The sequence below is a fragment of the Sparus aurata genome, chromosome 18 (genome assembly GCF_900880675.1).
Source record: "Sparus aurata chromosome 18, fSpaAur1.1, whole genome shotgun sequence".
NCBI classification, from domain to species: Eukaryota; Metazoa; Chordata; class Actinopteri; order Spariformes; family Sparidae; genus Sparus; species Sparus aurata.
In genome coordinates this window covers 10,774,221-10,787,095 of record NC_044204.1, presented here as the reverse complement: position 1 = coordinate 10,787,095, position 12,875 = coordinate 10,774,221, and positions in this window count along the sequence as shown.

Here is a 12,875-nt window from a genome sequence, read left to right as displayed (position 1 = left end):
AGAGCCAATAGATGAATGAATTATCAAAAGCTATTCAAAAACGCAGAAGAGTGAGTACTTCACTTAGAACGATAAAAGCTAAAATCATTTTAGAATTAGCTCTGCATCAACTCTCAGACAGAACGCAAGAAGATGGTTATTTGACACTTTTTCTGTGGTGATGAGTGCTGATGATGACGCAGATTCCCCCGGAAAGGGGCAAGCATGGCAAGCGGACTCTGTGATCCTCGGTCGCTAGGACAGAGCTAGATGATGACTGCTGTACAGTAGGTTCAATCAATCAATCAGTCTTATTTGTATAGTGCCAATTTACAAAAGTCATCTCATGACACTTTCCAAACTGAGCAGCCGCAGCAGTAATAACAGCTTAACAAACAGTTCAGTGAAGCAGCTGGTCTCGCTCAGTCCAGGCTCAGACGAGGCCTATCCAGGGCCACAGAGGAGACACACCACGTGTTCTCCGCTCTAGTTGCGTTCAGTGACAGGTTACAAAGTTGAGTCATGAAGCCCAAAAGTCTTCAAAAGTCACAAAATTAACTACACAAAAAAGGAGGATTGCAAAATGAATAGTTATTGATATAGCAAATGGTGGGCTTTGCTTGTAGCTTTCAGGAATCTTTGCAGTCTTTCTTCTCAGCTCAGACTAAATTCGTGAGCTTTCTTCAGCTCTCAGTAAAAACTGATAAATAGTCAGCACCCTTTAATGCCTGTTGGCCACATGGCGAAGTGGGGGGGGGGGGCTTCACCATGGGGAGCCCAAAAAGGGAGGTATGTCAAGAGTCAGGACAAGAGGATAAGCTGAAAGAGCCCAAAAGACAGAGAGAGGGCAGAACATGCTGAAAAAGTTTTGTAGTCTGAGTGCATGTTTTGGAACAAAGAGCATCCTTGGTGCTCTTTTACTGATTACTAATTAATTACTTTGTTTGGGAAGAGAACTGGCCTCTACTTAAAGGGTAGTAATTGAATTGATTTGACTGCTTAAAATTTGAATTATATGCACTGGCAAATTGGACTCACTCGTTCCTTTAGTCAATATATGCAACCTATAAGAACCAATGGAAGCACTAAGAGCTTGTAAGATGAATTGATCAAATCACAGAGTGACAAGTAACATAACACACATTTTAATATCTGTATTTTAGGATCATATGACAATGAAGCATATCTTAAATAATAATTGATAATATAAATCAAATCAGAAGTAAGTTAGTTATTACCAAAGCTCATCAGTGTGGTATCCTCTAAATAAGCAGATTTTAAAGCAGTTAGAGAGTTCCATAATTTGTCTTTTATCTGATAAGTGAACGATGTTGTCAGATTGAATGCCATCAGACCGACACACCCCTGTCCAGCACTACTGGCTTACACTTTCACACAGAGGTCGTCTCTCGTCTGCTGCTGCTCTCACAATACGTCCACTGGAGGATCAGAGGTGGAACGAAACTGTCCCCCCAATCCTCAACCATAACTCTCATACAGACAGCGAGGCGGAATATCATTGCAAGATTCCCGCCTTGAAAAGGCAGTGTGAATGGAGCTTTTGACTCTTGAAAGGTTTAACACACAAAGACGAGGATGCAAAATATGTGATTGGTGGGATAACTTGTGGTTTCTCAGTTGTGTGTCTCATCTTTCTTTATATCCTTCCCCCTCGAGGCGTGGGTCATTATGTGTCATTCCAGCACAGTTACAGAGAGCCTTCTGATTAAGCATCAAAATATTAATGAAATAATTACATTTCTTCATATATTCCATTCCAAATCATATATCATAAAAAACAAAAATAAGAAATTAACTATGTCCTCACAGACACTGTCCCTTTGTGTAACTCCAGTGCATGACCGCAGATTTATAATAGATACCAGACCAAATGGGAGCCTATTCAGTCAAAAAAAGAATCTCGGTTTACTTCTTGGTTGTCCAGCCTGCTGAACAGTCAAGTTTCTCAAATAAGAATGAGTCCCACTGCATTTTGTGTAAGACCGGCCCTACTCTACTTCTGATTGGTTGCTTTCTCTACACGTGACACAAATTGTAAACAACGATGGTTTATCAGCTGTAGTTTCTCCTGGTTAAACCCACTCACCTCTTTGGCCCCCTTTCTTTCTTATTTTCCCGTCTGCTGTTCCTCTTGTGGTCACTCATAATCCGGAGCTGCTCTTCGTTGCCAGAGTGTCTCTGGGTTAGGGTGGACAGGCTGGGTGTCCACAGGGCGCGCTCCTGGCTCTTTGTTTGATAAGCCAACTGAGAAGAGAACACAAGCGCAAGTGGAGGTTCTGGAGGATGGAGTGATGTGGTCACGGGAGTGGGTTAGCAGGCGAGCAGCAGACTTTTGGACGTATCGAAGTTAATTTAAGAGTTGGATGCTGTTGCATTAGTCAATTCTGGACGTGATTGTGACGGCCCTGTATGTCTGTGTGTGCTTTGACTTCCTGTGTTGTCTCTGAGGTGGGAGCTGGCTGCAGTGGTGACTGCGAGGACCTGATTGTGATTATTGGAGGCACCTGGGCTCAGTGCTCCAGAGGATATAAAAGGCCCAGCGTCTTGCCAGTCTCTCTCTCTCTCAGACCCTGACCACATTTGCATCTTCTTGGTTTTGTTATCTGTTGTTTACTTTACTGCCCAACACCCATCACACCTCCATATACATGCACCCACATGAACACCACTGATGATACTGATTGAAACACATCCCATTCTTTATTGATTATTTTGAGTTACAATAAAACATGGACTTGCCAGTTTTTGTTGTCCTTGTACCTTCGTTTGTCATGGCCTAGAGCCAGGTTTGTGACAAAATGGGGGCTCGTCCGTCTTTGTTTAGTTATAATATTTGTAGATTTGGTTGTGGATTCTAGTTGTTTAGTTGGAGTTGCGCTTGTTGCTTTGGTGCACACGTGCGTAAAAGTTGTGTGGGGGCGTTTTGCGCATTTGGGTCCCTTTTGTTCTTTGTTTCTTTGTTGTAAATATTGTTGTTTTAGTTAGGAGTATGATTTTTTTTTTTTTCTGAAGGAAAGGACATAGTACTTGTTGGCTGGCGAAGTAGTGGATCTATGTAGCGTTTGGGTCCAGGAGCAGTTACAGGTGGTCTGGGTGACTGGCGCTGGTTCTGGTGCGCACTGCATTTTGACGGTGCGGAGTTTTCCATGGTAGGCTGTAGCGGCGTTCCCCTTTGGGTTCGTTGGGCTGTCTTGATAGTGTTGTGGCCAACGTGGGTGAAGCATTGCTTGGGAGTACATCCGTGGTTTTCGGGAGGGTTACTAGCGTGCTAGTCACCCGACTGATCCATCGGGCTTTAGTACATAAATACCCACCACAAGTAGCCGCATGAAGACTAGGGGGGAGCTTAGCTAGGGCAACTGGGTGATTAGATAGCGGGGAAACTCCAAACCGATGGGGGATTAATTCTCCGATGCGCACAGAGAAATTTTGCAGTGTCTTGTCGGGCCTGTTTTGGGATTACGTGTGTTGGTTCAGCTGTTTATGCGTAAAAGTTGCCGGTTAAGATGGCTGAATGTGAGGCGTTTACTGCGGCTCCGTCAGAGGAAGCCTTAGAGAAGTGCACAAAGGAGCAGTTACTTAAGATTGCGGAGCATTATTCAGTGGTTGTGGGGGATAAGCGACTCAAGGAAAATGTAAAAACTACTTTGAAGGTAAAACTGGTTGAACTGGGGATTATGACAACAGATCCGAGTGAGTTGCATTCAGTGACCTCTGCTCTTCCTGTCCAAGCGCAGGGACTTACGTTTGAACAGCAGAAAGAACTACTCTTATTGCAGATGGAACATGATGAACGGAAACATCAATTGGATATTAAAAACAAATTGAGTTGGCTGTGATTCACCAGCAGACAGAAAAAGCTAAGTTGGACCTCGAGGGATGTCGGGTAGCTCAAGGGAAGGCATCTAGTGAAGATCAGGGCGGACAGGGGACTGGATCTGGAGTCAGTCCGTTTGACGTTCGTAATTTGCGGTTAGTGCCACACTTTAATGAGAGAGAGCCAGATGTGTTTTTTCTATTGTTTGAGCGTGTTTCTAAGGCGAGGGGCTGGTCGGATGCGGACTGCGCGCTGATGCTCCAGTGCGTCCTCACGGGAAAAGCGCAGGAGGTGTACTCATCCTTGAGTATGGAGAATAGCGCTAACTATGAAAAAATAAAATCTGCAGTACTTAAGGCTTATGAATTGGTGCCGGAGGCATATAGACAGCGTTTTAGGTCATGGGAAAAGAGGACTGGACAAACCTATGTTGAATTTTCTCGAGACATAACCAACCACTTTAAACGCTGGTTAACTGCGCTGGAGGTTAACACTTTTGATGAGTTGTGTGATTTGGTGATTTTAGAGCAATTTAAGAATACGCTCCCGGGTCGAATTGCGACGTACATCACCGAGAGGCAAGTCACTACAGCTGTCGAGGCTGCTGTGTCAGCAGACGAGTATGTTTTACTTCACAAGAGCAGTTTTGGGGAGAGCGCGGCTGTGCGTAATGATTTTGGATGGAGAGGGAATAATTCGGGTACAGCTTCACTTGACCGGACGCTGATGGGGAAAGCTGCTTCTAAGTTTGACCTTAAACCACGAGGTAACTATGATAAAGTTGGAAGCTGCAACTACTGTCGTGAGGCAGGCCACTGGAAAGCCGAGTGTCCTATGCTGCAGGCTAGAAATGGGGGAACGAAATATAATGTTAAGCCTGTTGCGGCTGCTGCGCCAGTCAGGACTGCCGGTGCCTCTGAGCTGCTGTCTCTTATTCCTTCTGTTTCTTGTGAGGCTGGTGTGTTGGCTGCATATGCGCCTTTTATTCGGGATGGTTTTGTTGCTCTGGTTGGCAGTGACGTTAAAGTCCCGATAAAAATCCTGAGGGATACAGGGGCCTATGACTCTTACATTGTGGACTATGTGTTGCCTTTGTCGAAAGAGACTGACACTGGTGATTGTATTCTCAGTCGAGGGATGGGCTTAACTGTCTTGTCTATTCCTTTGCACAAAATGATCTTTAGCTGTGAGCTTGTGCAGGGTGAAGTTTCTGTCGGGGTGCGGTCGGCCCTGCCTATTGAAGGGGTGCAGTTTATTTTGGGAAATGGCTTGGCTGGTGGTCGGGTCTGGGCTGACACTCCTCACTCACCTGTGGTTAAATTCTCTCCGGTTGACGGTCAGCCTAACAGAGGCTCTGATGGGTTACATGATGTTCTTTCAGCCTGTGTGGTTACCCGCGCAGGGGGTAGAGCTGGACCGGTGGCTTTGGCAGATGTGGAATGTGATAAAGCGGATGTGGTTCTGTCACTGTCTGATTTTCCATTGTCGGTGTCACAAATGAGCTGGGGCAGGAGCAGCGGAGTGACTCCTCATTAAACGAAATGTATGACCGTGTTTTGTCTGCGTCTGAAGTTAGCAGTGCTGCTAGTGGCTACTTTTTGCAGAATGGGGTGTTGTTGAGGAAATGGGTCGCTCTGGGTTATGACAGTGTGGGGGAGGCTGTTTTTCAGGTAGTGGTGCCAGTTAGATTCCGTCCACAGGTTTTAAAAGTGGCCCATGATGAAAGTGGACACTTTGGCGTGAGAAAAACCTATTTGAATGTCTTAAGGCATTTCTTTTGGCCGCGCGTAAAAAGGGACGTTGCTTTGTATATTAAAACATGTCATGTGTGTCAATTAACAGGAAAACCGAACCAGGGTATCAAGCCTGCCCCACTTCAGCCTATTCCAGCTGTAAGCGAACCATTTGAGCGTCTCATTGTGGACTGTGTGGGGCCGCTGCCGTGCGCAAAGTCTGGCTGTAAGTATCTGCTCACGGTTATGTGCCAAAGCACCAGGTATCCTGCTGCGTACCCCCTGAGGTCCATAACAACAAAAGCTGTGGTAAAGGCATTAACCCAGTTTATTTCAGTGTTTGGTATTCCGAAGAGTATTCAGAGTGACCAGGGCTCAAATTTTTCTTCACATATGTTCGGGCAGGTGTTGAAACTTTTACGCGTAGGACATGACCAGTCATCGGCATACCACGCGCAAAGCCAAGGCGCTTTGGAAAGGTTCCACCAGACGCTGAAGTCTCTCCTGCGCGCATATTGCGTTGAGCTGGACAAAGACTGGGAAGACGGTCTTCCATGGCTGATGCTGGCCGCGAGGGAGGCTGTGCAGGAGAGTACGGGCTTTAGCCCGAATGACCTGGTTTTTGGACATAAGGTGCGGGGGCCCTTAACCCGTTTTGCCCCACTGGCAACAATTGTTGCCGAAGTGTATCACTGTCATTTTCTACTCATAATAAAAAATCTCAAAGGTACTTATGCAACTTTTTCCACTTATATGCTAGTAGACAACTTAGACAAAAGTTTTGTTTTATAAAAAATTGTTTCCAAGTGCTTCCTATCACATGACATCATCTGCTTCCTGCTACTTCTGACTGAAGACATGGTTGATGCAAATCCTCCTGGAAAGAGGCAATTTTCATAAATTTCTTATGATTTCCCCCCAAAACATGTTTATAATTATTTAATCATTTAAGTCTCTAGAGTAACCCTCCCCCAAAAAATTTTACCTTGGATGAATATTTTTTTGTTCATGGGCTTATTTCTGTGAGTGGCAACAAAAGTTGCCAGTGGGCACATAGCTTGTCGCTAACTAAAGGAAAACACTGTCTGTAGGATTGCTCATAATTAACTTATTTCAAATTGAAGAATGATGTACAACGGCTCATTTTAGTCCTCTTGGAATACTCTTCCTAGCTAAATAAATTCACAGGTATTCAAGGCATGTGTCTATAGGATTTTTAGGCGGTCGCCACCCCCTCGTGGCCCAATTGTTGAAAAACGCGTGCTAAAGTGCCCTTTTGGGAGCCAAAACGCACGCTAAAGTGCCCTCTTGGGAGCCAAAACGAGCACTAAAGTGACCTCTTGGGAGCCAAAACGCATGCTAAAGTGCCCTCTTGCTAGGCAGAACACACTAAACTGCCACCTTGGCTGGTTTAAACATGATAAACTGCCCTCTTAGGTGGCAAAAATGTGCGCTAAACTGCCCTCTTGGGAGCAAAAACGCACACTCAAGTGTCCTCTTGGGAGCCAAAACAAGCACTAAAGTGACCTCTTGGGAGCCAAAACGCATGCTAAAGTGTCCTCTTGCTTGGCAAAACACAATAAACTGCTCCCTTGGCTGGTTAAAACATGATAAACTGCCCTCTTGGGTGGCAAGAATGCGGGCAAAAGTGCCCTCTTGGGAGCCAAAACGCACGCTAAAGTGCCCTCTTCAGTGGCGAGAACGCGCTGTATTTTCGCCCCTGCCCTTTGAAAAGTCTGTGCACGCCACTGCTGAGATGTATATCTGATAAAAAGGTTATTTTAAATAAAGAAACTAGTTCAAATTGTTTTGTTTTGAATTTTATACAGGGGGAACCAAGGTTTGAACCATGATCATTAGCTACCTTCCTGGGATGGTAATATCCATTGGTATCCATGTTCAGTTTTATATATATATATTTTGTTTTACACCCCCCACCCCCCTCCATCTTTTTGTTATTATTCATTATGACTATATTATTATTTTGTTATTACTATATTATTATTATGATTATTATTATTATTATTATTATTATTATTATTATTATTATTATTATTTCTATGTTATTATTACGTGACATTTGACCTAGTGACAAGCTGTGTGCCCACTGGCAACAATTGTTGCCAGTTATAAAAATGCTATTTTCTTCAAAACTAAGTACAAAATGGAAAAAATAAATACATAACATGATTCAGAGGGACTCAACTGATGGAATGATATGCCTTACAAATCTGGAAAAAATCTGGGCACAAATGGGTTAATGGTCCTCAGGGATAAGTGGGTGGATGCAGAACCGCCTAAAAATCTGGTTGACTTTGTGAATGGTTTTAGACACCGGTTATTTATGGCAGGTACTATGGCGAGGGAGAAGTTGCAGGTTTCTCAGAGCAGGATGAAAAAGCTGTATGATCGGCGGGCACAACACCAGGAGTTTAGCCCTGGCGATCAGGTTCTGGCTCTTATGCCCATTGTGAGCTCGCCATTTCAGGCCAAGTACGTGGGTCCATACACCGTGACTGAAAAGATTTCAGATTTGAATTATTTGATCGCAACACCAGGACGGAAAAAAGCTAAACAACTTTGTCATGTGAACCTTCTGAAATCTTATTATAAACGTGACTCCGATTCAGAGCAGGATATTATAGATGCCATCTGCCCTGCTCTGGTCGTAAGTTCAGTGTCCATTACGCATGAAGATGGTGTGCCGGAGCCTGATGACAGTTTGCTATATGGTCGTCTAAAAAACTCTGAAGCATTAAGTAATTTGGACAAATTGTTGTCTCACTTGCCAGAGTTGGGACGTAGTGAGTTATCTGAGTTGGTGCTGAAATATCCTGGTTTGTTTGCCGATATCCCTTCTCGTACACAGTGGATAGAGCATGATATTGACGTGGGAGATGCACAGCCTAGTAAACAGCGGTTCTATCGCATGTCACCTGAGAAGCGTAGATACCTGGATGCGGAAATAGATTATATGCTCCAAAACGATATTGCTGTGCCTTCTGCGTCAAGTTGGGCCTCTCCATGTATTCTGGTGCCAAAGCCGGATAAAACACCTAGGTTTTGCACAGATTTTAGAAAGGTAAATGCGGTCACGAAACCAGACTCCTTTCCACTGCCAAGAATGGATGATTGTATTGATCAGGTGGGGCCAGCTAAGTTTGTGAGCAAGTTCGATCTGCTCAAGGGATATTGGCAGGTGCCGCTGTCTGTGCGCGCACAGGAGATTGCTGCATTCATCACGCCAGCAGGTCTGTATTCCTATACGGTGATGCCATTTGGGTTAAGAAATGCTCCAGCGACGTTCCAGCGCCTGATGAATCGGGTTGTGGCAGGGTTAGAGGGCTGTGCAGTTTATCTAGATGATTTGATCATTTACAGTGACACATGGCACTCTCACCTTGAGCGCATCCGTGCGCTGTTTGAGCGGCTGGCTGAGGCGCGGCTCACCATCAACCTCGCCAAGTGTCAATTTGCTAGGGCAACTGTCACTTATTTGGGCCGTGAAGTGGGGCAGGGCTGTGTGGCTCCAGTCCAGGCCAAGGTCATGGCAGTTGCAAATTATCCACCGCCTACAACAAAAAAGGAGCTCCAGCGGTTTTTGGGCCTAGTCGGATATTACAGGAGCTTTTGTAGAAACTTCTCTACGGTCGTGTACCCTCTGACCGAGTTGCTTAAGACCAAGGGAAAATTTGTGTCGTCTTCTGAATGTAGGCAAGCCTTTGACAATGTGAAATGTCTACTGTGCTCTTCCCCTGTTTTGGCAGCTCCACGTTTTGATCGGGCGTTTTTGGTCCAGGTAGATGCCAGCCAGGTGGGAGCAGGTGCGGTCTTGCTGCAGGAGGATGATGCGGGGGTAGTGAGACCAGTTAGCTTCTTTTCAAAAAAGTTTAATGGCTATCAAGCCAACTATTCTGTTATAGAGAAGGAGGCACTGGCACTCGTCTGGGCTTTGCAGCATTTCGAGGTTTATGTGGGAGGAGCGCCTCTAGTGGTCTATACAGATCACAACCCCCTGACATTCTTGCAGTCTCTGAGATGCCCGAATCAGAGGCTTATGAGGTGGTCTTTGTTTCTGCAGGCCTATGATCTTGAGATCCGGCATATTAAAGGAACAGACAACGTCATGGCAGATGCGTTGTCACGTGCTCCTTTGACTTGAATTTCGATTTTTTTCTCTGACATGACAACAGTATACTGCCATTTCCTACTGACTTACTCTTGCTCTGCCTCTTTTCTTAATTTGCTTCCCAGGTACCAGGGTTGCTGAGGATGGGTGAGTGAGCAGTAGGCCAAGGACAGGAGGAAGGTTATGCGTACATGTGTATATATATTTTTTCTTTTTTTTTTCTGTAGTCTCAATTATTGGGAGTGATTTAAAGTGTTTTGTTTTGTTGATTATAGAATGCCGGTGGTTCCCTTTGGTCACACCGACTTTATGGGGGAGGGTGTGACGGCCCTGTATGTCTGTGTGTGCTTTGACTTCCTGTGTTGTCTCTGAGGTGGGAGCTGGCTGCAGTGGTGACTGCGAGGACCTGATTGTGATTATTGGAGGCACCTGGGCTCAGTGCTCCAGAGGATATAAAAGGCCCAGCGTCTTGCCAGTCTCTCTCTCTCTCAGACCCTGACCACATTTGCATCTTCTTGGTTTTGTTAGCTTTTGTTTACTTTACTGCCCAACACCCATCACACCTCCATATACATGCACCCACATGAACACCACTGATGATACTGATTGAAACACATCCCGTTCTTGATTATTTTGAGTTACAATAAAACATGGACTTGCCAGTTTTTGTTGTCCTTGTACCTTCGTTTGTCATGGCCTAGAGCCAGGTTTGTGACAGTGATGAAGGCGGGGATCAGGGTTTCTGCAGCGGAGAGTGATGGGCAGAGACCGGTTATGTTTTTTAAGGCAGAAAGCAGTTCTGGTGATTTGATTAATGTGTTGTTGAGAGTGGGGAGGGAGACCAGCTGGAGTTGTCAATGGCAAGGCAGAAGTTGTGAGTGGTTTTGATGAGGGATTTGGGGCTGATGAAGACTAGTCTGTTTGCCTTTGATAATGTTCCCACATTAATCATAGTAAAAAGTAGTAGTACAATTCAAGTACCCATCTTTTGTGTCATGTCCTGACTTTTTAAGACTTGGATCTGCTCCAGATGTCTAAAAAGTCTATTATTTATTTTGTTATTATTGGTTCATCTGTTTTTTGACCTGAGCCTTTCCTGAAGTTATAGTTGATATTATTCTTTATTACCAACAATGTAGTCTCCCATACAGTTTATTCACATTCTTTAGACATTCAATTTGTTGACTTCTAAATTAGTTGATCCTGAAATTTTTGCTTAAAGGAGCTCTGTCAGACTTTTGTGTTGTGTTAGAAACTGGACGTTAGTTTGTGTTACTGGACTCCATTTCTAAGATAATGTTAGTTATCAGTCCTTCACAAACCTATAACACTGTTGGACTAATTTTGGACAATTTAAAAAGACATGTTAAAAAACAATACAACAGAACCAGAGATATAACCTTTTTTATTCCACACATTCTTCTTCAGTTTCAAAACCTTGTGACTTCATTACCCATAATGCAACATAGCCAAAGAGGGAAATCACTGGAGCCACTTTATCAGATTACATGCAGCCTCCTCTGGAGCCACAAAAAGCTTTACAATATGTTTTTCATATATGCAGTAACACTCCTCTGTAAACACAATTTAAAGTGTAAATTGTTTAAGTTTAAATATATATATATATATATATATATAAAAAAACATGTTAGAAAGTGTATTGAAGACTGGGATCGGGGAAAACAGCTACAGTAGCCTTGCTCTGTCCAAAGTTAAAAAACTAAGCTTATCACCAACACTGAAGCTCACTATCACAAACAGTATCACGGTCGTTTAATCTATACGCAAACAAAATATTAAATCAACCATTTATTTAGATGATTTTGTGCCGATATAACCAGTCCTCAATGAACTACGGAGGGTTGTCAGATCCAGGATGTTTGTTTGGTCCCTGCAAATATACAATGGTATCAAATCATTTAACCTCACTGTGTTGACAAGACTCTGGAGCACTGCTCACAGTCACTGTGTCTCTTTTAGGAAATGGGTAGACAAACAGGCTACACTGTGTTGTGAGGTCAGCTTTACAGTGGAGCTGTTGGTAGGCTTATCTATGCACTTAGGACAGCACCACACTTTCTCTTTCCCCTGTGTCAAGTCATTATGTTAAGCTACGCTAACAAGACCTGCTCACAGGTCTGTACTTAAAGGAGGGACATGCAATTTATATTCAACTATGAGGCTAAACTGCATCAGCTAATATGTTTCAAAGGAATGTAATGAAAGACTACATATTTGTAGCATTAGGAAGGTATCTTGTTCAATGTATCTGAATGTGTCACTGTCTCTATTTGTATTTTGACATATATTCAACTGGAAATAGTACAAAGATGATCTATTTTATGTTTTATTTCAACAATTTCATTATTTTTGGTAATTATTTGCCTATTACCTGCAGCCTGGAGGTTATGGTTTTACCCGCGTCCATCTGTTGCTTAGTTTGTCAGCAGGATTACGCAAAAACTACTGAACAGATTGCCACCAAACTTGGAACAAGAATGGGCCTCAGCCCAGAACAGGCCCCATTCACTTGCAGTGTGGATCTGGATAAAGGGACGGATCCAGGAATTTTTCCTCACTTTCTTTTGTCAACATTTTTCCTGATATCTCATAGAATAACACATGGATCTTGATGAATATCGGCATATTTTGGTGGCTGGTCTCTATGAGTGAAGACAATTTGACGGGGATCCAAATAAAAATCCAGATCTGGTGGAATCAAAAAATGTCTTATCCAATTATGGATTAGCTTGGCCGTGGCAGAGGTAAGGTTAGGGTCAGTCTAATCCAGAATCTGATGCCAGCAGCACATTTCAAGCAACATTCCAGGTTAACAGGTTCATTGGTAACAGGTGATAGTATCTTGATTGGGTATGAAAGGAGCATCCTCTAAAGACTGAGATGTTCAGAAGCAAGGATGGGGCGAGCTTCAACACTTTGTGAACACAGGATTACATAAAGGAGATTACTACTAAACACAGTTCATCTTCAGCGGACACATTATGTCTTATTTACGTTTTACACAGCGTCCCAACGTTTTTATGGACAGAGCTTTGTGGGAAAATTCCTTTGAGAGGCTTTTGTTTTGTGCTTGTTGCTCTCCAGTGGTTTTAGTGCTGAAAGTGTAGATGTTGTCTGGACGCGGTGCCGAGCAGGTGTGGAGGGGAGTGCTGGGGCTGTGCTGCTCGTCCTCCAC